Below are 26,034 nucleotides of genomic sequence, written 5' to 3' on the forward strand. Positions count from 1 at the left end.
GCAATAAGTCAAGTCCCTTGTCCTCAAGAGAGATACGTACATAGTAACCCTAACATAAACAGAGCCATGGTGCTTTAAACAAGATATAACCAAAAAGAATGAAAGATTTCAGGTTGATAAAAAGAAGGATGGGTAGATGGAAAGAACAGACAGGAGTGAAAAACATTAGGTCTACAGAGAAACTGGTCTGTTACCATCAGGATACTAAATGCTTCCATATTAAGTTATCCATTTTAAAATTTCTCTATGGGTTAATATTTTTCCAGATGCTAAAACTGGCAATCAGGCAGGTAACTTTCCCAAGTTGTCACCGTCAGTGGTACAGCATGAAGTGAAGACCATAGTCACAATATCAAATCTGGGAGTTCTAAACACACTACTCCTTGCAATTATGTAAGAAATGCCACATTACATAAATAGCCATATACAGTATAAATCTTTGAGTGGACTGAGGTGAATACCTTTAGATTAAGTACATTAACTTCATATATGTAGTTGTGTGGTCACAATGGTTACTTGGAAACATGTACGAATAGTGCGACATGAATCAGAGTCATAATACATATCAGAACCAGTAGTTTAGTATGGCAGCATCCACGAACCAACAATAAAGGCAAGTGGCAAAGTCTCAGTGAAAAACCTTGACCTGTCACTGAAAGCCATTGTCAACATCTAAATGTCAGAACACAACTTTTAAAAGGATTTGAAACTAGAATGCATTAGGAGAATCAGTACAACATAGACAATTTATAAGGTAGGACTCAAAGGTAAAGACAACCTGTTATAAGATATAAGGTCAAGATGTTTGCCTGTTTTCAAAGTATTGTTTAGTTAGCTTAATTTTCCATTAAATGTCAAATCAGCAGCCTACTATCTATTTTATAGCAGACAGGGCATCTGAGGTTCTTACCAGCTGTGATTTTCCCTAAGGGTTTAATGGGTTTGTATATTTGTACAAAGTAATATTATCATTATCATAAATGTTTTCTAATTATTTCTTGATATTAATGAAAGCATGTTGTATTATTGATGGATTAAGTACAATATTTATAAAACAGTGATAGGATTAAAGGGAAATAAATATGTATATCTTTCTGCATGTGTAAACAATAAATATGAATTCCCATCATCAATTTTGTGCAAAGTGACTTAGTACATACTAAAAACTTACTAAATACTTTGGTTAACTATTGTGTATTTGGGTATAGCTATAGTGTTTGCTTATCTGTAAGGTGAAGGACTAGGGTCAATCAGGTAGGGCCTGAGGCCTGCAGGAAGGACAAGGATCCAGAAAATGGGCCCAAGAACACTGAATTTTCAGGAAATAAGCAAGATGTACCTAATAAGCTTTAAGATGAAAGGAACATAAACTTTTATCAAGAACAAAAATAAAGAGAGGTGCCTGGGTGACTCAGATGGTAAAGTGTCTGACTCAGTCTTAGCTCTTGATCTCGGGTCATGAGTTCAAGCCACACACTGGGCTCCTCACTGGGCATGAAGCCTACTTTAAACAACAACAACAACAACAAACTTCTATCAAAAATAAAAGAAAAAAAAAACCAAAAAGAAGCCTCATGGGGTGTCATAAATCCACACAGTAAACACTTGTGCACACACATATACATAATTTATATTGCAGTGGCTCTCTAGCAACATTCTTTTGATTTTTGATGGGTGTAGGTTTTTTTCTCTGTCGCATTTGTTGTGTAAGCTCCCTGAAGACAGCAATAAAGCATCCACGTGACAAAGTGTAAAACAACCACGATTTGAAGATAGAAGAATGTGGCTTGGAATTTGGACTCTCCAACTCTCTGCTGAGAGGTATTGGGAGACAGTAATGGTGTGTGTCATTAGCTCATTCTCTTGCCATCATTTTCAATAACTAGGTCAATCTTTTACTGCAACCCAGGACTTGGTTTTGATATAAATGCAAAGCAATTTCTCCTCCCAAACTGAAAAGTATAATACATTTTAAGGCTATGATATGAACCATTCAAGAAACATGTGTCTGCTGATGAGATTTTAAAGAAATTACATCAGTCAACTGATGGAAGTCACTTAAGCAAATAGATTCATAAGACACAACTGAAGTGATGATACAGTTTTAAATCGCAATACTATTTTCAGTCGGCATAGAAAGTTTTTTCTTTGGATTAATGTATTTTAAGTTAAGGGATAACAAGTTGAGAATTGAGAAAATAGGAAAGCTCTCATCTTTCCATTCTACTCTATGAATAAATAGGAGTGTGAGTAGCATAAACTTCTGAATTTCTCATTTGATTAACTTCATCAATTTGATTTCTATTTTAAATAAGGCTGTTTCTAACATACTATCCCCTTTTCCTAAGGGCAAAATTATTGTCAATAACACTCATGGTTCATTATCCTAGTCCTAATAGATTTGTCAAGAACAGAATAACATCAGATAAGGAAAAATAATTTACAGAATTAAATTGGGGAAGTCTTAGCCTCAGTATCAAGGTTGATTTTTTACCAGAAAGTAATCCAAATAGTGTGGACTTTTCAGAAGTTTGCCAGGGTGACAGGTGGCTGTGTAATGAAATGCACAGATGTTATGAGTACAGGAGGCATCTCTGGGTCACCCCCACAAGTCTGAGCCTTCACCTCAGGCCTCCCTAATGTGCAAGCAGCCTTTTCAAACCATCACATATCCCAGAGGATCCAGAATGCCCGTGATCTCAAGTTTGCTAAAGCATCTGTTGTTACTATATTGCACCAGAGCTAGCTTAATGAAAACTGATATGTTGCCAGAACAACATGACAATAAATACTGTTTCTTAACGTAAATGATTTGTTAAAGCCTGTCCGAGCAAGAAATGACCACACAGTGTATTTTTGTAATCACTTATGCTTTTTGCTGTTTCTAGGAAATATAGTTCAGGTTAGTGTCCTATTTCTCTTAAGTAATTTTAGGCCCTGTACATGTTTCCAATCTAATTCAGTCCACAGAACTTATTTCTAATCAGCTTATTTGTGTTCCATAGTGCCTTTATTCTCCATTTGAGTGACTAAGCACACAGAATTCCTGCTTAACAGGTACCCAGGCAACAGGAGTGATGAAAACAGGCACAAATCAAATTCAAGAGGCAGAAAATAGAGCAATCTGGGCTGCAGAAGATAGTCAGATAACCTGTGTGCAAGTTGCTTTTGAAAACTTTACTCAACACCAGACTCAACCTATAAATTTAATCATGATTGGTCAAATTTAGAGAAAAATAGTTAGACTTTACCGTCTAGAGGCTGGGTCCTTTATTCCCCAAATTTAATGAAATCTTAGCCACCTGACAGTCCATGTTAGCTTCACAGAGACCAATATTAGGAAAGGAATAGGATCATAAAAATAAATTACTATAAAGATCTCTAAATAGATCTGCAAATATATTATTGTATTAAAACAACACACTGAAAAAAATGCCCATACAGCTGCTGTAGAACAGTGGTTCTCTGAGTGTAGTCCTCTAACTGGTACCATCAGCATCACCTGGAACTTGTTAGAAGTGAAAATTCTTGGACTCCACCTCATGCTTATTTAATCTAAAGCACAAGGGATGGAGCCCAGAAAACCATGCTTGAATGAGGAGCATCACAGAGGAAAGCATGTCCCTAAATTCTATTCAGAGGCACATTTATCCCAGACTATTTTCACATAGTAATCAATCAAACCTAAGGTTCACTGGAAAATTAAACTATAATGTTCTCATCCTTGATCATATTTGATTAAAATAATAGTTATTTTCTCCACTACAATATTTAAACATTTTATTGACATTAATATTTAGAAAAGCAAAGATTTGGAGTCAGTGGTTTAATTGTGATTACAACGGTAGCAAAATATTTTTCTGAAGTTTATTTATCTATTTTGAGAGACAGAGAGAGAAAGAGAGCGTGAGCAAGCAAGCAGGGGCAAGGGAGGAACAGAGAGGGAGGAAGAGCGAATCCTAAGCAGGCTCTGCACTGTCAGCACAGAGACAGATACAGGGTTCGAGCTCACAAACTGTGAGATCACGACCTGGGCTGAAATCCAGAGTTGGTCGTTTAACCAACTGAGACACCCAGGCACACTGGTAGCAAAATATTTTAAATAGCAAGCATATAAGGCAGGAGCTTTAATGTTTCTATGTAGCTAAGCCAAAACCACCATATCTTTGTTTTTACATACATATCCAGTTTTATATCAAAGAACAGAACAAAAATTACAATGTCAAGATTTTGCAATAACAGATTAACTATCCAGGAATATTGAGGGTCTGGTGTGACTTGATAATAAAATAGGGTGTCATTGTTTTTATAAGTCTCCAGTGGAGTTGAGGTGGAAAGCTACAAGGCAGAATAATATTCTCACTTCTCTTGGGTGTTTTAATTCTTCAGAGCTGCTGAAAACTAGCGTAGAGGCCTCCTGACACTTGCACATTCCCTCCCATCTTTCTCTTCTAATTGCCCTTGGCCAAATGAATAACCACTGGGGCATAAAAAGGAGTCCCACCCTCTCCAAGAATGAATGATTTCCAAATCATAGATAACTGTATTCTGAATTTCACAGTGCTGGAGCAGAAAATTGCAGAAGGTGGAAAGTGCAGGATGAAAAGGGTTCATTCAGAAGCTGACAGTTGGTAAAGAACAGAGATGAGACAATCAGGAACAAGCTAGTCAGATTTGGGAGTAAAGGATGTAGAGAAATAGGCAAGCAATATCAAGGTAGTCAGGGTTGGTGAGGTCAGGAGCCAAGGGAAATGAAAACTGGGAAGGACAAGCACTGATAAAGGAGGGAGAAACTAATGCCACTTCCTTTAAATTCCACTCTAAGTTTATTCTCAAGATTCTAAGTTTAGGTCACTTATAAGATTCTGGTAAGTTAATGAATTTATACTGTAATTCATGTATTAACCTTTATGATCCATGGTACTACCTGGTATGAAGCATTTAGCTACTTTATACCTTTTAGAATACTGGTGTTTACCTGGAACTCATTTTGGCTAGATCACTTGTCTTCCTCCTCCTATCCAGGATGCAAATGAAAGAGGTCAGCTCATAACTTTGGGCCTGAAGGGAAAGCCACACTGGTTTGCTGTGGACAAGATTATGAGTTGCCATACCGAAGAAGCTTAATGGTATGGTCTCTTCTTCCTTCCCCTACACATCCTGGATAACCTGGAAGGAGTCCAGGCCATCAGGGCTGGTTCTGCTTAGCCCTCTGTCAAAACAGTATAGTCTTGTGATAAGCAGTAGATCAGCTATCCAATGGGCAATCTCATCTAGTTATCTTGATGACCAAAACAAAGACGCATTTAGTTCTTTTAGTTACTAAGATCACAAAATCAGATTACTCATTCTAGAAGTGATAGATGGATTCTGTGATTCCCTAAATCAACTTAATAACAAATATGGGGGAAAGGACAACACAAAACTTACCATTTTAACTATTTTTAAGTTTAACATTCAATCAAATGTGTGTGTGAGTGTGTGTGTGTGTGTGTGTGTGTGTGTATCAGGGTATATATATTAAGTATATTTTAAGTGTATTATATATACATATATATTTTAAGTATACCATTCAATTAAATACGATGAGTGTGTGTATATATATACACACACATATATATGCATATATAAACATATATGTATACCATATGTATTTTTATATATATGTATACCTTATATATATTTTTTATACATATAACGAAACCAAATAGTTGCAGCAATGTAACCCTAATCCAGCCCTAGAATACAATCAGATTGAAGGCAGCCTCAGATATGACCCTTTGCAGGACCAGATCCAGAAAGAAAACTCCAGAGATGATAAACACTTTGCCCAAAGGTCTCACAAACACTAGACCCAAGGCTCCTCAATCTCAAACCAATCCTCCTTCCTTTTTAACCAACCTGAGTCAGGATAACACAAAATGAAGCTATAAGGCAATTATCTGATAAATTTGATGGATGTATGAGAACAAACAGGGATAATTATGGCCAGAAAATCCAATTTAGGTCCTCAATTACCTAGACTGTCTACATTGACCAAATAAACTGGATAATGGCCAAAAATGCACTCTACATTGTGTTGTACACCCGGAGCCTAAGAAGCACTTCATTGTGCTTTTGTGATTAATAGGAAGACCCACACCACTGAGAGAACTATAAAGTACAAATCTAAATGGATGCCTCTTACATCAATGAAACATATTTGAAAATTATCCCAAATCTTTTATTTATTGGTAAGTGGAGTGAAAATGCTATAGGAACTAAACATATACACATTATAGAATTTCTCTGAGGTAATCACACTGCCTCTGTCCAGGTCCTTTGTTTCATCAAACATATTATTCCTCCAAATGAGTCAACTATAATTAGGCCAAAGTTGTAAAATGAAAAGAGGACAAAGCCCTCATACTAAAAGCCTCATTCTTGACTTCATTCTAAAAATTATGTAGGTCTCAGTCGTAAACTTAAGATAAACATCAGACTTAGGATGTTTGGTAATGAATGGAAAGCATTAAAGGAAAGGGGCTTTCAGGCAATCCTTGCAAAAACTTTCCTACAAGATTTCATGTGTTGCTTTTTTTTAATGTTTATTTATTTTTGAGAGAGAGACACACAGAGTGTGAGCAGGGGAGGGATAGAGAGAGAGAGGGAGACGCAGAATCTGAAATAGGCTCCAGGCTCTGAGCTGTCAGCACAGAGCCCAACGCAAGGCTCAGACTCACAAACCATGAGATCATGACCTGAGCCAAAGTCAACACTCAATTGATGGAGCCACCCAGGTGCCCAAGACTTCATGTTTTAAAGTAAAAATTATGCCACTCAAATTTAGAGTGGTTTTCCCATGCAGTTTCAACAAGAATAGTGTATTTCAAAATTAAGGTGTTTCTGTTTTTAAAAATAATTAGATTCAGAATGTCCTATGCCAGTATCAGGATCAGAAATGACTATGTGTCATGATTAAAGGCTGAGAAGATGGGCCCAGGGTAAGATTAATTAAAAAGCAAGACACAGAATGGTATAAAGGAGAGCCTATTGTAAGGGGACTCAAAAATTGGGTTCTAACTCCCTATCTAGCTATTTGATTCACCTTCTCTCTGGACTTCAGTTCCCTTATCTCTAAATGAGAAGGTTGACTGGATCAGTTTCCTGCTCCACCTCTGACTTTAAGCCAGGGATCAGCAAACTAAGGATGATAAGCAAAATGTATTCCCCCACTGCCTTTTGTAAATAGTTTAATTGGAACACAGCCACACTCAATCATTTACATATTGTCTGTGGCAGCTTTCATGCTTCAAAAGCAGAGCTGGATAATTGCAACAGAATCTGTATGGCCCACAAAGCCTAAAAGACTTACTCTCTAGCCCTTTACATAAAAAGTTGGCTGACCCTTGCTCTAAGCCATTGACGAGTTTCTGACAAAAGAGAACACCTTGGCATCACTGCTTAACCAAAGTCTAGCTTTTAATGGATTATAACAATTTCATAGGACACTCATAGATTTTCACTAATCCTGTGCCCAATGCCATGCCAAGTAACAGTTCTTGAGGGATGATACTTCACTGTCCTTTTTCAGTCATTCTGGTCATTGATGTTCTGGTCCTTCACTGTAACTTCAATAATAAGCGATGGCAATTAGTAGGGGCACCATCTGGAGGTTTTGCTGATCATTGATAGGGCTGGTGAAGATGGCTTCAGTTTATTCAAAATGGGCCAGTTCCCCAGTTTCAGGGTCAGGCAAAATCCCTTCTCTGTCTCAGAAAGGTGGGCGAGCCAAGAGATTGATACTAGATGAGGAAAAGAGGAAAAGCTGTTGAAAGTCTGTAAAACTGAAAAAGAGAATTGAAGACAGGAGCCGTGGAGCTCATGTATCTTTCATCTTTTTGAGAAGCACAATTGATGTTGAAGCTAAAAATCTATACCCAAATTAGTAGGTATAGGATTGCCTCAGACTGAAATTACATAAATGCCTTAAAACTCAAGTGATGCAAGGGAAGGAAATTCATATATGCTCCTTATTATCCAATATTCCTCCTCACCAAACCTCACTATTAATGTGAAGACCTCTCAGAGCGAGAGAGACCTCTAGGGCAACCTTATCTGTATGCTATACTTCTCTGTCATCCAAGGACTCTGCTAGCTATTCATGCACACAGCCATTTCAGAGTTTGCTTCCTCAATGATCTTTCTACTCGCCAAGATACTAAGACCCTGGGAATACTTCCCCTGCAAAACTCAAGCAGTTGGCATAGATATTCAAGAGTAAAATCTCCACTAAATTGTTACTTGTACAATTTTTTTTTAAGAAACTCAGTAGAAGCTGCATACCATCTTAAAACATACCCCCATTTCTGGCGCTCTCAAAGCCAACATAAAAAAACAAATGGGGTCAAAAATGTCTCCCTTTAAATTAGTATTCAGCTCAGTTAGAACTGTATGCAGCTATATTAAAGAATATCTGTTGTTATCTTTTGAGTCATCACTAGTAACCTGGTGCAAATATATTATCTCATTTAATCCTCAAAATATCTTTGTCGAAGTCAGAATCATTAATTCCACTTGACGGAAAAGGAAACTAAAGGCTGAATGAGTTAAGGGACTTGTCAACTGTCACACAACTATTAAACGATATAATAGGTGGTTGAGTCTGAATCCAGTCTATATTCTTTCCTCAAATCCACACTGTCTTCCACTGATGATTTCTTCTGTCCAAAAAGGTTTACTCTAGTTCCTGAGCTGTAATGCTAACTGGGGACAAAGGTATGGAGCACCTCGGCCTCACCATTCAGCAATCATTCATACTCAGTAAGATCCAGAAGGCAATATCCCAGGGCCCTAACCCCAGTACTCTTTGCCCGCTGCTTGCTTTTGCCCAGGAGCTAGGTCTGGATGTCTGGCTCAGCTTTCTACTTAGTTCAGAGGTCTTCCATGCATCTCCGTTCATTCAGTTGAGTCTATATAATCTACTCAGCTCATGTTATTCATCATCTCCCCCATACTGAAAACAAGCCATGGGGCAAATATCAACGTCTCAACCCTTAGGTGGAACCTGGCCATAACTAAGGAAGTGCTCGTAAGTGCAGAGATGACACCTACACGGGTGAGACACTGGCAGGGCCTCCCCATCCATCAGGTTTCAAGCTGAGATGGCAGCACCTACATGAATCGTGTCCATGCTAAGGTTTAAATCTTGCATGTACATTAAGGACTTAGGGAGCACAAGACTTAGCAAGCAGACACCTCCCTGCCTTTACTTCATCTCCCCCTGGCCAAGCTGCTCACTTTCCCAAGGAGTTTCTCTCTGGTATCTAATCAAGGTCTAGATTGATCTGTCAAAAACTAGGTGTTCTGTTCTAGTTCACTAGAACTAGGCTTGTGAGCTCAGTAACCCAGGAGATGTGGATAACTATGCCTTGGTGAAGGGACTTCTGCACACTTGGTCAAGGCAGGCATCCACCCCAAACCCAGACTGCTGTGGGACTATAGGCCCAAGCTGCTGAATGCATCTGACTAGAAAGAGAATTGAGATTCAAGGGAAAGGAAGAACTGCTGAGTTTGGACCTTTAACAGATTGTGATTTTATATAAGCGCTCTGTTATTTGTCAAAGGGTCTGTTTTCTCTGGCTAAACTGAAATGGGATATGAAAAATCTCTGCTTAAAAAATTTGCATGTTTCCTCTACAAAGCGTATTTCAATCCTTCATTCTAGGATGTTTCTTTATAACTTGGCATAATTTGCTACAGCTCATCATAAATGCTTCTAACATCCCACAGGAAGGACGCAAAGGAGATGCTGGAATTTGTGGAAGAGCTGCGGGGTGATTCTCCTTTCCTTCCCACCAGACTAACTCTCTTTCCTAGGTCTTTAAAGCAGATACAGCAACAGTAAATAAAAAAAATAATAATAATAGGAAAAGATCACCTATTGTTGGCTGTCAACTCCGCCTGCTCGTATTAGAAGACAGTTCTAAGTTTGGATCATAAGTTGTAAATCCCTGTAGTATAAACTCTTAAATGAATTAAGAAACTTCCAAACATGTGGAAAGCATGAATCTATTCCCTTAAATATTAATAAAACTGAGTTTTTCAATCATGATCTTTCAAATATATTAATTTTCTTCTGAATATACTAATTCTTTCACTCTGCATTAGAGCCATTTGTAAACACAGTATCTCATTTATTAGACTGTTGGGTACTTGAGTATAGAATCCATGTCAGATATAGTACCTATATCTACAGTGTTTGATACATAATAGGTTCTAAAGGGGGGGAGGAATTATGAGTGCTCATGATATTTGTATTTACCCTTTCATGGTAGAGATGTCATTTAGGAAATGGCTGTCCATCCAGGTACTACATTCTCAAATATATTCTGAATAAACTTTTATCGTGTTAAGCCATTGACACAGATGTGTCTATTTGCTATTTCATTTAGAGTAACACTAATACAGTGAACACACAATTAACTGGTTAATACCTGAATATTAATATCAGATATTTAAAATTTCTGATTATTCAAATAAAAGAATGGTGACAGAATCAGATTTATCATGAAAGCAAGAAGGCTAAAATTTCAGGGTCCTTCACTAGCACAGCACTGTTCCAAGATCCTGGGGAAATCCCTGCCAATATGTTCAGTTTTTATAAGTGTTTCAAAAGAAAGTTTTTGGTATTTTTTTTTAGGAAAAGACCCTGAAATTATAAAGGCCTCAGGGTCCACAAAAACAGACTTCAGCTCTGGCTCAAGATAAAAGAACATGGTGGTATACAATACATAAAGTATGAAATTTGTACTTGTAATGCACAAAGTATGAAATTTGTACTTGTAATGCACAGAAAGTCGATCTCTTCCACTGAAGTTGACTCTTTTATTAATAACAATGTCACATAATTTAAAGTAGACTGCAATTTATTGTCACATTTTCTCTCATTAGTTTTTCTATGATGCCTTATGCAGAGAGAATTGCCTCATTAATAACTTTGACCAATTGCTTTTGCAAGATGTTGATTATTTTTTCCCTTTGCATTTGACAAAGCTTAGAAATAGGGCAAAATGTCTTTCTTATTATAGTGTTAAGTTAGTTTTAATAATTAGTCAACTATGGATGTTTTAAACATTTCCAATAAGTTCATCTTTGGGCGTAGATAGACACTGCATCATACCCAACTTAAAACACACACACACACACGCACGCACACACGGTTATGAAATGCTCAAAAAAGGGAAAAAGTAATCAAACAATGTTTAATTTAATTCAGCTTTCACATATTTAATATTTTGGTGATTGAGATTATAATCAGAAGGGAGAAATGGTTTAGAAATGGAACAACTCATGCCTGTGGGTAGGAGTTTGAGTTTTGAAGGTGAGCACATACAATGGAATATTTTGCCTGAATCTTTGGTTCTAAACATTTGTGTTTGCTGTATTAAGAAAAGTTTTTCCTAGCAAATTTCTTGAATTTGTTATTATTCAATTTGATTTGCTTCTTCCTTTATCTCTGCCTAAGCTTCTTTCAGACAATCTATAAGGAGAAAGAAAAAAACCATATTTTGCTTCTTTTTGACACAGGTTTTAGTCATTTGTTACCATATTATTGCAAATTCACTTCTCATATCAGAATAAAAAATTAGATTACTATTTAGGAACAAAATTAATCTTGGAATTTTTAAAAGCAGAATTCTTATTACAGGAAATTCAGGACAGCAAAACAAAAACAAATCAAGGAACTAAAGATTAATTCATGGTTGTTTCTAAGACAACATTCATGCAAGTATTTAAATGCACGTAGTAAAAATTGAAGATAGCTCTATGGTTTCTGAAATGAAAGAGTTCCCATAAAAACCAGGAAGCATTCATAGATGTATTCAGAGTACACATTTTAAAGACGGGTTTTTTCAGGAATTGCACAGTAGTGTTGTACTATCCATACATAAGCAACATGGGCAGCAGCTGTAACTTGTTTTCATCCCAAAGAACTCTTTTTAACAGCTGAACATTAAAACATTGAACTTGGCACTGAGGAATCCACACTTACTTTTATTTCCAAGAAATTTCAAGTAAGCTATTACAGAATAAATAATTTGAATCTCTACATTGTGCATCTATGAGTGAAGGTTTTTAATGCTCATACCCATAAAGTACATTTTTATTATGAGTCCAGCACCATTATCTAAATAACAGAAAACATTTCCCCTAAATCTAATTTTGACTCCCTTTCTTTTAGCATAGGCTGTTTGATCATTCAATACTTAACTTTCATCTCAAAGGTGTCTCTTCTTTAATTCTTTACAAGAATACTAAGATACCCTAATTTCACTGGCAGCTTTCAGTTACGTAAACCATTTGATTAAGACCTTAAATGCAATTTAACATTTTCCCTAACTACTTATGAACAGAAGCCAATTGGTGACCATGAACTGTAACATTTACAAGTGCCGCTAGCCTTTTACTGCCCATAGACTCCCCATATCCCTGTAGCCCAGAGATATATCAATTCAAACAGCCAGACAGCGGTCAAGATTGCTTCATAGGCCCCTTGTCTGTAGCACACATTTGTTCTGCGTTCATGAATTTGATGTATAACTGTGGAATCAAAGACGCACATTCATCATAGAAGAAGCCAGTGTTTTATCTAGGAGCTCTAAGTTTGCTGATAAGTACAAAGAAAAGAACAGCACCCGAGAGAAGAAGGGAAAGAAGAAAGATGGCGAGCTAGCAGTGGGTAAAACTGAACAAAGGATTATGGACTGCTACACAGGAGCAATTCATCCAGAATCTGGACTACAACTGTGTTATCTTTCATTATCAAACCTCTCTCCCCTCCTTAGAGGCCTACTGCATGACCTTACAGATAGTAGGTACTCAATCAATATTCACCACCACGAGGTCACACCAACCACCTGTGTCCTTCTCACTTGGGGAATGTGGTGAGAAGAAGGAATGGGTATAAGTGGTCCACATAGGAGAGGCTCTTCCTCTCCACACTGATCTGATTATCTTTCTTGGTGCCCTATCTTCCCTTTGTCCAGACTTTAGTATTTAGCTCAGGCCCATTGAAGTGTCTAGGAAAATTTATTTCCTTTACAGCCCCTGAACAAAACCAGTATTCATTTTCCAAGATGGAATCACAAGAGAAATATGAAAGCTAACTGCACATAGTATAAATAAACATGGTATGGGAACATGAGAGCAGAACACAACGGCCTGACACAGACGAGAGAGACAATCCAGCATAACAAATAGTAAGTTGTGCTTTGCCCGTGGCATTTTCTGGCTCCATCAATAATTATATAATACAACAGTCACTGATTTCTCAGCCCTGGATCAATAATGGGTTTCACATCCCCTCCAGAGCTGGTTGTTGACCAAGGTGCTTGCTCAGACCCCCACCCCATCCATGGCAAAAATCAATTCTTGCCTAACTGCTTGTGTGCTTGGAATGCCAGCGTCGGAGCAATGTTGAGTTTAATAGCAACTGCAGAATTCACAATGATTTCATATCTGGCTACATAAGCCCGTTCAACTCAACAAGTAGTTTCAAAGGAAAGTCCTCAGCCCAAAAGATAGAATACAGTAGAACCTCATAAACATAGCAGCAACCTCAAGTACGTAGCACACTCATAGGCCCAGAACACACTGTGGCTAGATGCCAGAAGTTTTATCTGTCCCATGATTAGCGTATCTCATATATTCTATCAGATGAGCTTGTAATGTAGCATTCTACATACTTAGCACAACAGGATGGTAGTACCACAGTAGTATCTGGGATGCATCCTCTGACTTCTGGTCCCAAAATATTCTACCACATCCCAAAGGACATCAAAAGTCAATTACACCACATGATAAAATGTATTTCTCAAAATGTAAAGAAGCTCCATTTTTTTATGCCTACTAATGTATTTTTAAGCACGGGTATACATGAAGAGCAACACTAGTTGTGTATACTCAACATCGAAAAGAGAGATGTAGTAATCATTTTAATCTCATCAAGACAGATGGTCCAACTTGATAATAGAGATGCCAAAGTAGATTTCCAAAATTCAATTACTCGCTTTGGTTGTCTGCCTTGATTTGGTTAACTAGACAATAGCCCTAACTCGTCAAGTCCTAAAATGGTAGCTTATGAATGAGAGGAAAATTGTGAAATGGTTCATTTTAGCTCTTATTCACACTTCTCTGCAGGGCATCCTGGCATGAAGATGTTAGAGAAACGCATCATACACATTAAGAACCTTCATTTTTCAGTTAAAAAACAAATAAATAAAACCGAAAGAGAATGCGGGGGTAATCCAGGGTCATGAGCAGCCTCAGCATCTCATGGCACAGGGTCTGTATGCTATTCATGGTCCAAGACCTTCTGCTAAGCTGACAAATGTATTCGTGGGTTCTAGAACCATGCCACCAAATTACCCATTCCTTCCCCCTCCCTCCCATTTTTCAAAAGATTTCCCCTTTGTACTTATGAAAATAACTTAAAGAATAAGCCTGATAAATGTATTCACAATATGGGGTTTTCAGGGCAATATCTTCTGATCTTTTCTCCCCTCTCCAACCTCCCCGTCCCCCAAACACTTTCTACCTATAGGTTTATCCTCAACCAGTTAATAGCAACTCCCTTCTTTGAATTCCTCAGACTAAAATCTTTGGACTTCTATTTGACTTCTTCCTTGCCTTAACGGCACATGTACTCCATCATGAAATACTGCCAGCTCTACCTTCAGCCGACATCCGGAACCTGACCATCTCTCACTACTTTCACTCTCGTCCAAGTTACCATCATAACCTACCCCTATCATTGCAACAGTTTCTTCACTATGATTACGGAGGGTGTCAGTGCCTCTACTTTTGCCACTCTCATCCTCCCCCAACAGGTCATTCTCACCACCACAGCCAAAATTATTCCTTTAAAGCCCCCAAAATGAATATGCCACTTTTCTGCTTAGAACTTTCCACCATCTCTGCCTCTCACTAGAAAAACTAAACCCTGACAAGGTCTCTAAGACCCTACACAACCCACTTCTCTAACTTCATCTTCTCTTCACTCCCTTGCCCACTCTGCACCCACCACACTGGCTTCTTATATGTCCCCTGAATGCTCCAGGCATGCCCTGGCCTCACCATTTTTGTAATATCTTTCTCTTCTTTCTGGACCACTTTTTACTCAGATATATCCATGGTTTTCCTTTATCTCCTTCAAGACTCTACCTAAATGGGGGGGCCTGGGTGGCTCAGTCAGCTAGGAGTCCAACTCTTGACTTTGGCCCAGGTCACGAACTCATGATGCATGGGGTGGAGACCTGTGCATTGGGTTCTACGTTGACAGCACAGAGCCTGTTTGGGATTCTCTCTCTCCCTCTCTCTCTGCCCTCCCCAAATTAAATAAACTTAAGGAAAAAAAGACTCTGCCCAAATGTCACCTTCCCTAATCATTTGCATCTCTATACACCAATAATGAAATAGAAAGATATCAAGGAATTGATCCCATTTACAATTGCACCAAGAACCGTTAAATACCTAGGAATAAACCTAACCAAAGAAGTAAAAGATCTGTACACTGAAAATTATACAAAAGTTATGAAAGAAATTGAAGAAGACACAAAGAAATAGAAAAAACATTTCATGCTCATGGATTAGAAGAACAAATATTGTTAAAATGTCAATAGTACCTAAAGCAATCTACACATTCAATGCAATCCCAATCAAGATAGCACCAGCATTCTTCTCAGAGGTAGAACAAACAATCCTAAAATTTGTAAGGAAGCACAAAAGACCCCGAATAGCCAAAGTAATGTTGAAAAAGAAAACCAAAGTGGGAGGCATCACAATCCCGGACTTTAGCCTGTATTACAAAGCTGTAATCATCAAGACAGTATGGTATTGACACAAAAACAGACACATAGACCAATGGGATAGAATAGAGAAACCAGAATTAGACCCATAAATATTTGGCCAACTAATTTGCGACAAAACAGGGAGGAGTATAGAATGGAAAAAAGTCTCTTTAGCAAATGGTGCTGGGAGAACTGGCGAAACATGCAGAAGAATGAACCTGGACCACTTTCTTACACCATACACAAAAATAGACTCAAAATGGAACAAAGACCTAAATGTGAGACAGGAAACCATCAAAATCCTCGAGGAGAAAGTAGGCAACAACCTCTTTGACCTTGGCAGCAGCAGTTTCTTACTTGACAGGTCTCCAAAGGCAACGGGAAACAAAAGCAAAAATGAACTACTGGGACCTCATCAAGATAAAAAGCTTCTGCACAGCAAAGAAAACAATCATCAATACTAAAAGGCAACTGACAGAATGGGAAAAGATATTTGTAAATGACATATTGGATAAAGGGTTAGTATCCAAAATCTGTAAAGAAGTTACCAAACTCAACACCCCAAAGACAAATAATCTGGTGAAGAAATGGGCAGAAAACACGAATAGACACTTTTCCAAAGAAGACATCCAGATGGCTGAGAGACACATGAAAAGGTGCTCAACATCACTCCTCACCAGGAAAATACAAATCAAAACCACACTGAGATACCACCTCACACTGGTCAGAGTGGCTACAATTAACAACTCAGGAAATAACAGATGTTGACAAGGAGGTGGAGAAAGAGGAACCCTCTTGTACTATCGGTGGGAATGCAAACTGGCACAGCCACTCTGGAAAACAGTGTGGAGGTTCCTCAAAAAATTAAAAATAGAATTACCCTACGACTCAGAAATAGCACTACTAGGAACTTATCCAAAGGATACAGGAATGCTGATTCATAGGGGCACATATAACCCAATGTTTATAGCAGCCCTATCAACAGTAGCCAAATTATGGAAAGAGTCCAAATGTCCATCAACTGATGAATGGATAAAGAAGATGTGGTGTGTGTGTGTGTGTGTTGGAATACTACTTGGTGATGAAAAAGAATGAAATCTTTCCATTTGCAATAACATGGATGGAACTGGAGGGTATTATGCTAAGTGAAATAAGTCAGTCAGAAAAAGATATCATATGTTTTCACTCATATGTGGAATTTGAGAAACTTGACAGAAGACCATGGGGAAAGGGAAGGAAAAAAATAGTTACAGAGAGGGAGGCAAACCTTAAGAGACTTTTAAATACAGAGAACTGATGATGGTTGGGGGTGAGGAGCAGGGAAACTGGGTGATGGGCACTGAGGAGAGAACTTGTTGGGACGAGCACTGGGTGTTGTATGTAAGTGATGAATCACAGAAATCTACTCGGGAAGCCAAGAGTACACTGCATACAGTGTATGTTAGCTAGGTTGCCAATCAATTATATAAAACAATGAAAAATAGCCAGCTAGAGACAAGAGAGGAGAAGAGAGGAGAAGAGAGGAGAAGAGAGGAGAAGAGAGAGAAAAGAAAAAAGAAAACAAACTGAAACTTCCCGGGTGCCTGGGTGGCTCAGTCAGCTGAACGTCAGAATTTTGATTTCTGCTCAGGTCATGATCTCACAGTATGTGAATTTGAGCACATACTGGGCTCTGTGCTGACAGTGCAGAGCCTGCTTAGGATTCTCACTCTCCCTCTCTCTGCCCAACCCCTTCTCTCTTGAAATAAATAAATTGTTAAAAATTTTAAAAATATATATGAAACTTCCCCTCACCCCAGTCCAGCATTTCCTAGTTTTTTTCAACACAGTTAACTTCTAATGTACAGTATAACATATTTTTCTATAGTGTACATTCTGTTTTCTCTGATCAGGATGTGAGTTCTAAGAAGTAGTGAGCAGGGGTGTAAGAGAGGTTTGCTTTGTTCACTGCTACAAACCCAGTACCTAGCATAGTGGTACATAGCAAGCATTCAATTCATATTGGTTTGTTAAGTTAATGAATAAGATAAATATCAGGTTCCAGGGCAGGGAGAAGAAGGGGACAACTTGGGGCAAATAAAGCCTTCTTTTATCCTGTTCATCATCTTCAGAGGCACATTCTTTCTGACAGTGCAGAAGGTTGATTCAAGCTACGCAAGTGTTCTAGATAATCTGGCTTCTGTCTTAAATAGATGTTGGAGATGACTGTACACTAAATAATGTTCATAGGCAGGAAAATTTTGAGGAATGGCCACGCTGCTGTTTTCCCTGCACTTGTTAGAAATCTATCAATTGCTTTTTACTATGGTGCTGCCATCCAGAAAGCTTGAGTCAGGAGTCAAGTGGTTCCCTTCTGCTCTAGAGACAAGAGTTGGCAAAAGTCAGGGAATGAAAGACTGGTGAAATGAGGATAAAGTCTGAAAGCCTCACTGAGAGAGAGGATACCTAATACTGTGACTTCCTGCCTTCTCTTCATGAGTCCCTCCAAGTCTGAGGCTTCTACTCCCCTCCCTTCTCTCCTTGCTTGCTGTCCCTGTGATTAGGAGAGGGTGGGAAGTACATGATATGGATTCAACAGTACATTATACCAGGAATTAGGACAGGATGACACAACTTCAGGGCTTTACCAAAGGGTCCAGGCAAATCTAAAGTTTTTAAAAAATTCCCAGTCTGTGTATAAAATTCAAAGAATTCATGATACAAGTACAGCATCTGAGCCATAGTCTTCTACAGCTGGGCTGATAATACAGTCCAAAGAGCAAGGACCAATCACCATAGCTGGTCAACTGGGCAAAGAACAAATGATGAATGTGACCTTCATACTACAAATGCCTGGCCAAGAGGGCTCCTTTTTGAAATATACTCTCAGCCTGTTTGCACAAAAGCAGACTGCTAAAACAACTCTAGCTTTTCATTTTCTACTTCAGGCATTTTTTCAGAACAACATCAACAAAAGGAGCCCCAGTAGGAAGAAGCTATGTACAGTCAACAAAAGTGCTTAGATTTCCGTGTACTCTTTACTTGCTTCCTCAGAGAAAGAGAGTACATGCCATATCTGATCCAAGCAACTCCCTACAAACTTTAATGACAATGCCAAGAAAACCTCTCATGTGTTATAAAGGAACTGTGAGGATGCCTGGCTGGCTCAGTCAGTGGGGCAGGCGACTTTTGATGTTGGGGTTGTGAGTTTGAGCCACACATTGGGTGTAGAGATTATTTCAAAATAAAATATTTATAAAATAAAAGTTTTTTAAAAAAGGAACTGTTTCCTGGGGAGAGGCTGATGTGAACCGAGGACCTTTTATCCCAGAAAATCCACAAATGATATCCTTGTCAAGGAACTTGACACATAATAAATAGGAATACTAATATACATCAATACACCTTCCTAATCAGTTGATATATGTTATTCAAAACAATTTTAGCCATTAGGGGATCTCTAGGCCACTGACAGGGCAAAGAAAGCAGTTAGCTGAATAAAGTAATCAAGCATAGCAACTTTTGTCTCAATGTTAGTCATCCTCACAAGATAAAGAGACCATCTCAAAGTTAAATAGAAGGGCCATTATTTTAGTAGTTTCCCAGGCCACTAGCCATAACCTACAGTTTCAAAGTACTCCCTCTTTTAGAGACTACAGTGCTCAAGCAGATAGGCAAGTCTACCCTCATTCCTAGATTTACCCTGAGAGTGTCCATGAAAACTCGGGGGCTAGGCAATTTCTTTTCAGGGACTTTGGGAGGGCACTTCCTTGTGCACCTTCTGGGTTGAACAATGTGCTCTAAGTTCCAGAGACAACAATCCTGCCTTTGCCACTTGGTTTAAGCTTGGACAGGTTTTTCACCCCAAATGTTAGAAAATCTTGACTCTAGCTTGAACAGGACAGTATGGTGAAATCAATTTTCCACCTTTGAGATGAAAGAAAGATTCATCTTGAGATGAATGAAAGATTATCTGTCACTATCTAGAAGAGTCTAGAATTGCACAGTTATGTTCAAATCTACCCCCCACCCCGAAGGCCCAGAGAATGTCCTATGTTCAAGAAGTGGCTTTGGCAAACAATTAGAACTCGTCAATGGTTACCTGTTCTGACGTTCATCCAGTTTCCCTTTATACTTTGATATTTGAAAATGTTCATCACATTTCCTTCATTTTATGTATCATAATTGTAATTTATTACATTAACTCCATTTGTTCACAGCTTTATCCAAGGCACTTAGAAAATGCCTGACAAACAATACCCCTGATAAAAATAACCAATGGATAGATGAATGGAGAAATGGAAAGCAGAGGCAGCTTCATTCACTCTCTTATTCCCAGTGATAACTGGTTTATCATTTTAGAAACTTTAATAAAATAAAAAGTTGCTGATCCCAGTTCTAAAGCAGGATTACTGTCACCTAAGTCCTTAAGTGTGGAGATAAAAGTTTTTTTCCTCTGTCTGTGCTACTCCTTCTCTGGTTACACAGGTCACACCTAGATTTATGGGTGTAATTATAAAGGCATATGTCACTATGTGCTGGGAATGCTTACAATAAGCCTCTGATGTTCACACACAGGAGATTCCAGTATTTTCTACTCAAATCATTTGGGCGGCATGATGGAATGCACTATGGTGTTCTTTTGAAACCATGGATTTAAATGCCAAGTTGGAATTGGTGGGGGTTATAACTTAGTATTTATGAGCCCAGTTTCTAAGGCATCACTGCAGGGCAATGGGGCAGATCAACTGAGATTTTTAAGGAAAAGTTTATAAAATGTCCAATAATTAAGCAAGTGTCATCAGCAAGCCATAACAGTATCTTGCCCTCTGCATAAACACAGGGGAGATGGCAACAGCTAGGGTGTGGGTTTTATTTTCCCCATGTGTAACTGAGTACCTATGCTATCCCTTTTGAGTAGCCTCAAAATCAGATAATTTCTGGAGGCAAAAAGTCATTGAAGAAGAAGGCTCAAGAAAACCAATTAAACCTAGGAACTATGAGTGTCTCAGGTTCATACTGCTGCAGGAGAGGATCAAAGAGGAGGAGAGATGGACTTAGGTTGCAGGCTGTTTGTAGCACCTGCACATGGATCTAGACACTCCACCACCATGCACTCCTACTTGATAATCTGGCCTCACAATCAGATAAATCACGGCTTCACCACCAATAAGAGGAGGTAGGTCTTGGCCCAAAAAAAAAAAAAAAAAAAAAAAATTCAAAGCCCCACAAACCACACATGTACAAAATTTAAGCAAATGATACAATGTTATTTGAAATGCTTATGAGAGGAATCATTCAGGGACCACTGGCTTAAAAATGATACTGTTTTATACCAGTTTAGTTGGGGAAGAGCTGAATTATCTTTCTTCCAAAGCAGAATAGTCTGTGAAGTAAGACACAACAAAAATTGAATCCTGGCTCCACCACTTATTGATTGGGTAATGTTGGGCAAATCCCATAACTAATCTAAACTGAATTTCTTCATGTGAAGTAACACAGGAAACCATCATGCTTATTTTGCTGTGCCATGTGAGAAATAAACAGGAAAAGCCCCTATACATCGAAGGCATTCAATACAGAAATGCAGTTACATTTATTTCTATTCTATATTGTGAAGCTTGACCTGACAGCATGCAGTCGAACAATTTATCAGTTTGTATTTACTGTTTAAATGATGTTCATTTAGGGAATCCTTTTTCTAATAGTGGAGGTTTGCCTTTGCACCCTGGGCTCTCAGAAACTGACCTAGTAGCCCAGCAAAAGCATGCTAACCTCGATGATCAGATGCCTCATGAGAAGCCATGACGTTTGGCGCTTGGAAGATTTCAGAATCATTTATGGTACCCTTCATTCATAGAAAAGGTGCCCTATGCTACCTTTATTTTTTTTTAAGTCTATTTATTTTGAGCGAGCGAGAGAGCGAGAGAGCACGAGCGAGAGAGAGCGAGAGAGCACAACGAGAGAGCACGAGTGAGAGAGCGAGAGAGCGCGCGCGAGAGCAAGCACACATACGCATGCACTCACCCACTAGTTGGGGAGGGGCAGAGAAGGAAACAGAGAAACCCAAGCAGGATATGTGTTGTCAACATATAGCCTGATGTGGGGCTTGATCCCACAAACCATGGGATTATGACCTTACCCGAAATCAACAATCAGACCCTTAACCAACTGAGCCACCCAGATGCCCCAACCTATGCTACCTTTAAAAAGGGACACCTAGGGGGGTGCCTGAGTGACTCAGTTGGTTAAGGGTCTGACTTTGGCTCAGGTCATGATATTACCACTTGTCAGTTCAAGCCCTGCATCAGGGCTTACAGCTCAGAATCTGGAGCCTGCTTCAGATATTCTCTCTCTCTCTCTCTTTCTCTCTCTGCCCTTCCCCTGCTCGCTCGCACGCGCGCTCTCTCTCTCTCTCTCTCAAAAATAAACAAACATTAAGCAAAAATTAAAAAGGGGCTCCTGGGTGACTCAGTCAGTTAAGCTCAGACTCTTGGTTTTGGCTAGAGTCATGATCTCAAGGTTCATGGGATAGAGCCCTGTCCTTGAGCCAAGCACAGAGCCTGCGTGGGATTTTCTCTTTCTGCCCCTCCCCTGCTCAATAGTGCACGCACTCTCCTTCCCTCTCAAAATAAATAATTTTTTTAAAACATGCTTAGCAGCCTCTTTCCTGGAAGAGTTTTTGGGGGAGAGGGGTTAATGAATTATGTATATTTAACAGCTAAGAGAAAAGTGTTACTTTAACAGTTTAACACTGGTACAAACTACAAAATCAAACATAAAATAATGTGTAATAACACAGTGTTTAGTTACCTCAATAAAGTTTGACCTAGAGTTCATATTTTTCTTCATACTTTTTTGTTTATATAAATATTAGCCCAAGATTAGACAAATGTGATTACCTTTTACAAAATCTGTAAAGGGAGAGGAGGTTCAAAGAAAATTTGACACAAAGGAAGAACCAAAATGGGGTGCCTAGGTGGCTCAGTGGGTTAAGCATCAAACTCTTGATTTCATCTCACAGTCTGTGATCTCACAGTCTGTGAGTTCAAGCCCTGCATGAGGATGCTTGGGATTCTGTCTTTCTGCCTCTCTTAAAAAAAGAAATAAACAATAAAATTTAAAAACTAAGAAACAAAATACAGTAGTGAAAAAGCTGAGAGAGCAAAGCATTGGCACAGATAACCATTGTTATGTATCAGCTATACTTATGCTTACAAATACACATGTGTCCATATACTTATATCTAGTATTGTATATATGGAAGTCATAAATAGCCTAAATTATTTAGTATAATAATATACTAAAATCATTAATACATTTTATTTAATAACAGTCATATTGAATACGTCCTATGTTAATATTACATTGTTAAACTATAATATTTTAAATACAATTAACACCTTTTGAACTCACAACACTTCACTCAAATTAAAAAGGTGTGGTTGTCCTTTTTTGTCCCACTGATCATCTCTTCTTTCTCCTTATTCTATTAATGTCTGAAGAATGCATTTCTCAGACATTTATAAAAGCCATCTGATAGCTGCACTTGTTTCTAAACATGCTGCTTCACACCTTCCACAGGACAGGTTACTGATTATTTTTGGTTTTAGATGCCATCTGTTATAGCTTCTGCTGGGCCAAAGATCCTGTTTATGTCAACAAATAATTAAGCAAACGAGGTGACAATGATGAGTTTTTGAAAATGATGTGGATGTTCGTGAAAATGATGTAATTCAATATAATGTTTTATTTGAAACAAGAGCTGAGGTGGGGAGGAGTGTAGTGGGAGAAGGGATACAGATAAGAGGGTGTCGGCAAGGCCCCCCAGAGAATGGGGGAGTGATCTAGTTCACAGGATGAGGGACTGCCTTCAGGTCAAAGGACTTACACACACCCCTTCATCAGACCACAGAGGAAAGAAGGTCTTTCATAGAGTAAAGAGAAGGCTAATGCAGGTCTCCCTGTGCACTAAATACAGTATTGCCTATTGTGTGACAGGCCACAGAGAAAAAAAAAATGTATCTCAAGGTCTCCGTGCAGCTGCAGAGTAGTTTCTAAAAGTCCGTGTTCACTTGACACTGAACTTGACTTCAGAAAACTCTGCCTCACTCCCAGGATACTGTCTTTCATTTAATTCATGGCTCCATGATGCCCTTGCATACTTAATAAGGACAAGATTCCAAATTAGAGCATTCCTCACATATCCCTTTAAACCACTTTTGTAAAATTATACCCAGAAAATATGATTTTGTCTCAACCGACAAAATTTGCTAATTCTGGAAGCTTTTAAAATAATGCTTCTTGTTTGTAAATTCACAGCTTTCTTGGATTTTCTATAATTCTAATAATATGCAGAGATAGACTTAAACCACTGGTATTATAAATACCACTGGATTTATTATAATTCTGATAATATTGAAGGGATAGATTTAAACCACGATTACTATCAGGTGGTAAGCCCAGCTATTCACAAAAATCATGCCTCCTGTATATGGCAAGATTACACTTGGTTCAAAACAGGCTTCTAAATATTACTTCTTCAAAAAGTCCACTGTGTTAAATAATGCTTCATTTAGCCAAATGATTCTGTTATAAACACATTTATGGCAATAACATTAATTATAATAATACTTGTAGCTCCGTAAAAATCACCCTTGCACCATTTGCCTGAGCAACCCTACGGAGGAATATCTCATGGGCATCAATACCAAGTAAACACAAAAACAAAGTGTTAATATCCTGACTTATGAAGAGTGAGACTTCCCTCATTGGAAAGTTTAATAAAAATGTGTTGGTTGTATATAAAGTTTATAATGAAAAAGAATGAAATGGTTGGGCCATTAAAATTAGAAAGACTAATTTTAATACACTGGGGGAAAACATGGAATAAATACTTACGCTGCCATTCTACTGGGTTAAACTCCTAATGTCTGGAATTCCTAACAACAACCACGAAGCCAGTAGCCTTAGAAGACAGGAGGGAAAGGAATTTAGTGACCATAATGGACTCCACTCCACCCTAATCACCTTCCTTATTATTCCAGAAGCAAATTCTGAAACTCTAATACGTAGGATGATCACACGTCTTAGTTTGTCTTGGACAGTTCTAGTTTTTATCTATGGCCCAGTGTGATTATTGATAAAGTTCCCTTTCGTTCTCAGAAGCGCCTCAGCTTGACCGATAAATGATATGGTCAACCCTACCAGGAAGCCATCAGACAAATGACTGAACTCCCTTCAGAGTATTCTGACACTAAAAGGAATGGATCACTTTGTTATCTGTTGCTGTCATTGCTATTATTTAATACCAAGAGAACAGCATTGGGTCGTTGCAGATGGGAATCAATAAAAAGCAATGCTATAAGCCTTCAGGAGGTGAACAGAATCTCATTGTGGGGAGAGGATTTCACAAGTGAGCAGCATTTTATGTTCACGAAGACACAGTTGATTGTCCAGACTCCATAGCAATACTGTGGCTCTGGCTTAGTATTTAACTAGTAAGTGCCTACAGAATACATAGGGCAATGAGAGTCTCCTGCCTCTGCACTGACTCCTTGTACTTCCACAACATGTAGGAATTGTTATTCTTCAATTGTTCAATCGGCAAACTTTTATTAGAAATCGATTATGTTTTAGCCTCCTGTTTATCCCTATAGAATATACAAGAAGCTATGGTACTTGCCTTTAAACAGTTCATATTTTAAATGATGATTCAAGACCAAAACCACATAATAACTAAGAGTAAAACTAGGTGGCTCCAACTCTTACAAGTAAATTTAGAGTGACAGAATATTGAGAGAAGGGCTACTGAAGAATAAAGGTGTGAACATAGGCCAAAAGGATGCAGAGAGCTCCTGAAGATGAAGAGGACAAGTATAATTGTGGGAAAGAATATGTGTGCAGAGGGGCAGCGGCTGAGAGTAGGCTTGTTCTGAAAGCTGAATAGATATTGCGGAGCCATATTCTAGATCATTTAGAAAATTTGAGTAGGAGTGTTTAGACTTGATGTAATATATCATAGCAATGTTAAACTTATCTAATGTTCACCATCTCCATTTTCCTCAGGTTTTTCTACACTGAAATTCGAGACCATGCTGGCACAAGAAAAGGTACCAGATAGGAAAAATATCCAGCCTCTTGTTATTTTCAGTCCTAAAGAACAGCTACAGTTAACAAAATACATGTGGCCCAATAAAGTGTGCATTGATTTATAATTAAAATA

The 26,034-nt window shown here is 38.4% G+C and overlaps 1 long non-coding RNA gene across 1 annotated transcript; it reads left to right on the plus strand.

The window, feature by feature from the left end:
- The first annotated feature begins 370 nt into the window (after nt 1-370).
- LOC128315187 (uncharacterized) lies at nt 371-26,034 on the plus strand. Its single transcript, XR_008297678.1, has 2 exons — nt 371-754; nt 25,878-26,034. It is a non-coding gene; the product is annotated as an uncharacterized LOC128315187 (long non-coding RNA).

This window comes from Acinonyx jubatus, chromosome C2 (genome assembly GCF_027475565.1).
Source record: "Acinonyx jubatus isolate Ajub_Pintada_27869175 chromosome C2, VMU_Ajub_asm_v1.0, whole genome shotgun sequence".
In the NCBI taxonomy this organism is placed as follows: domain Eukaryota; kingdom Metazoa; phylum Chordata; class Mammalia; order Carnivora; family Felidae; genus Acinonyx; species Acinonyx jubatus.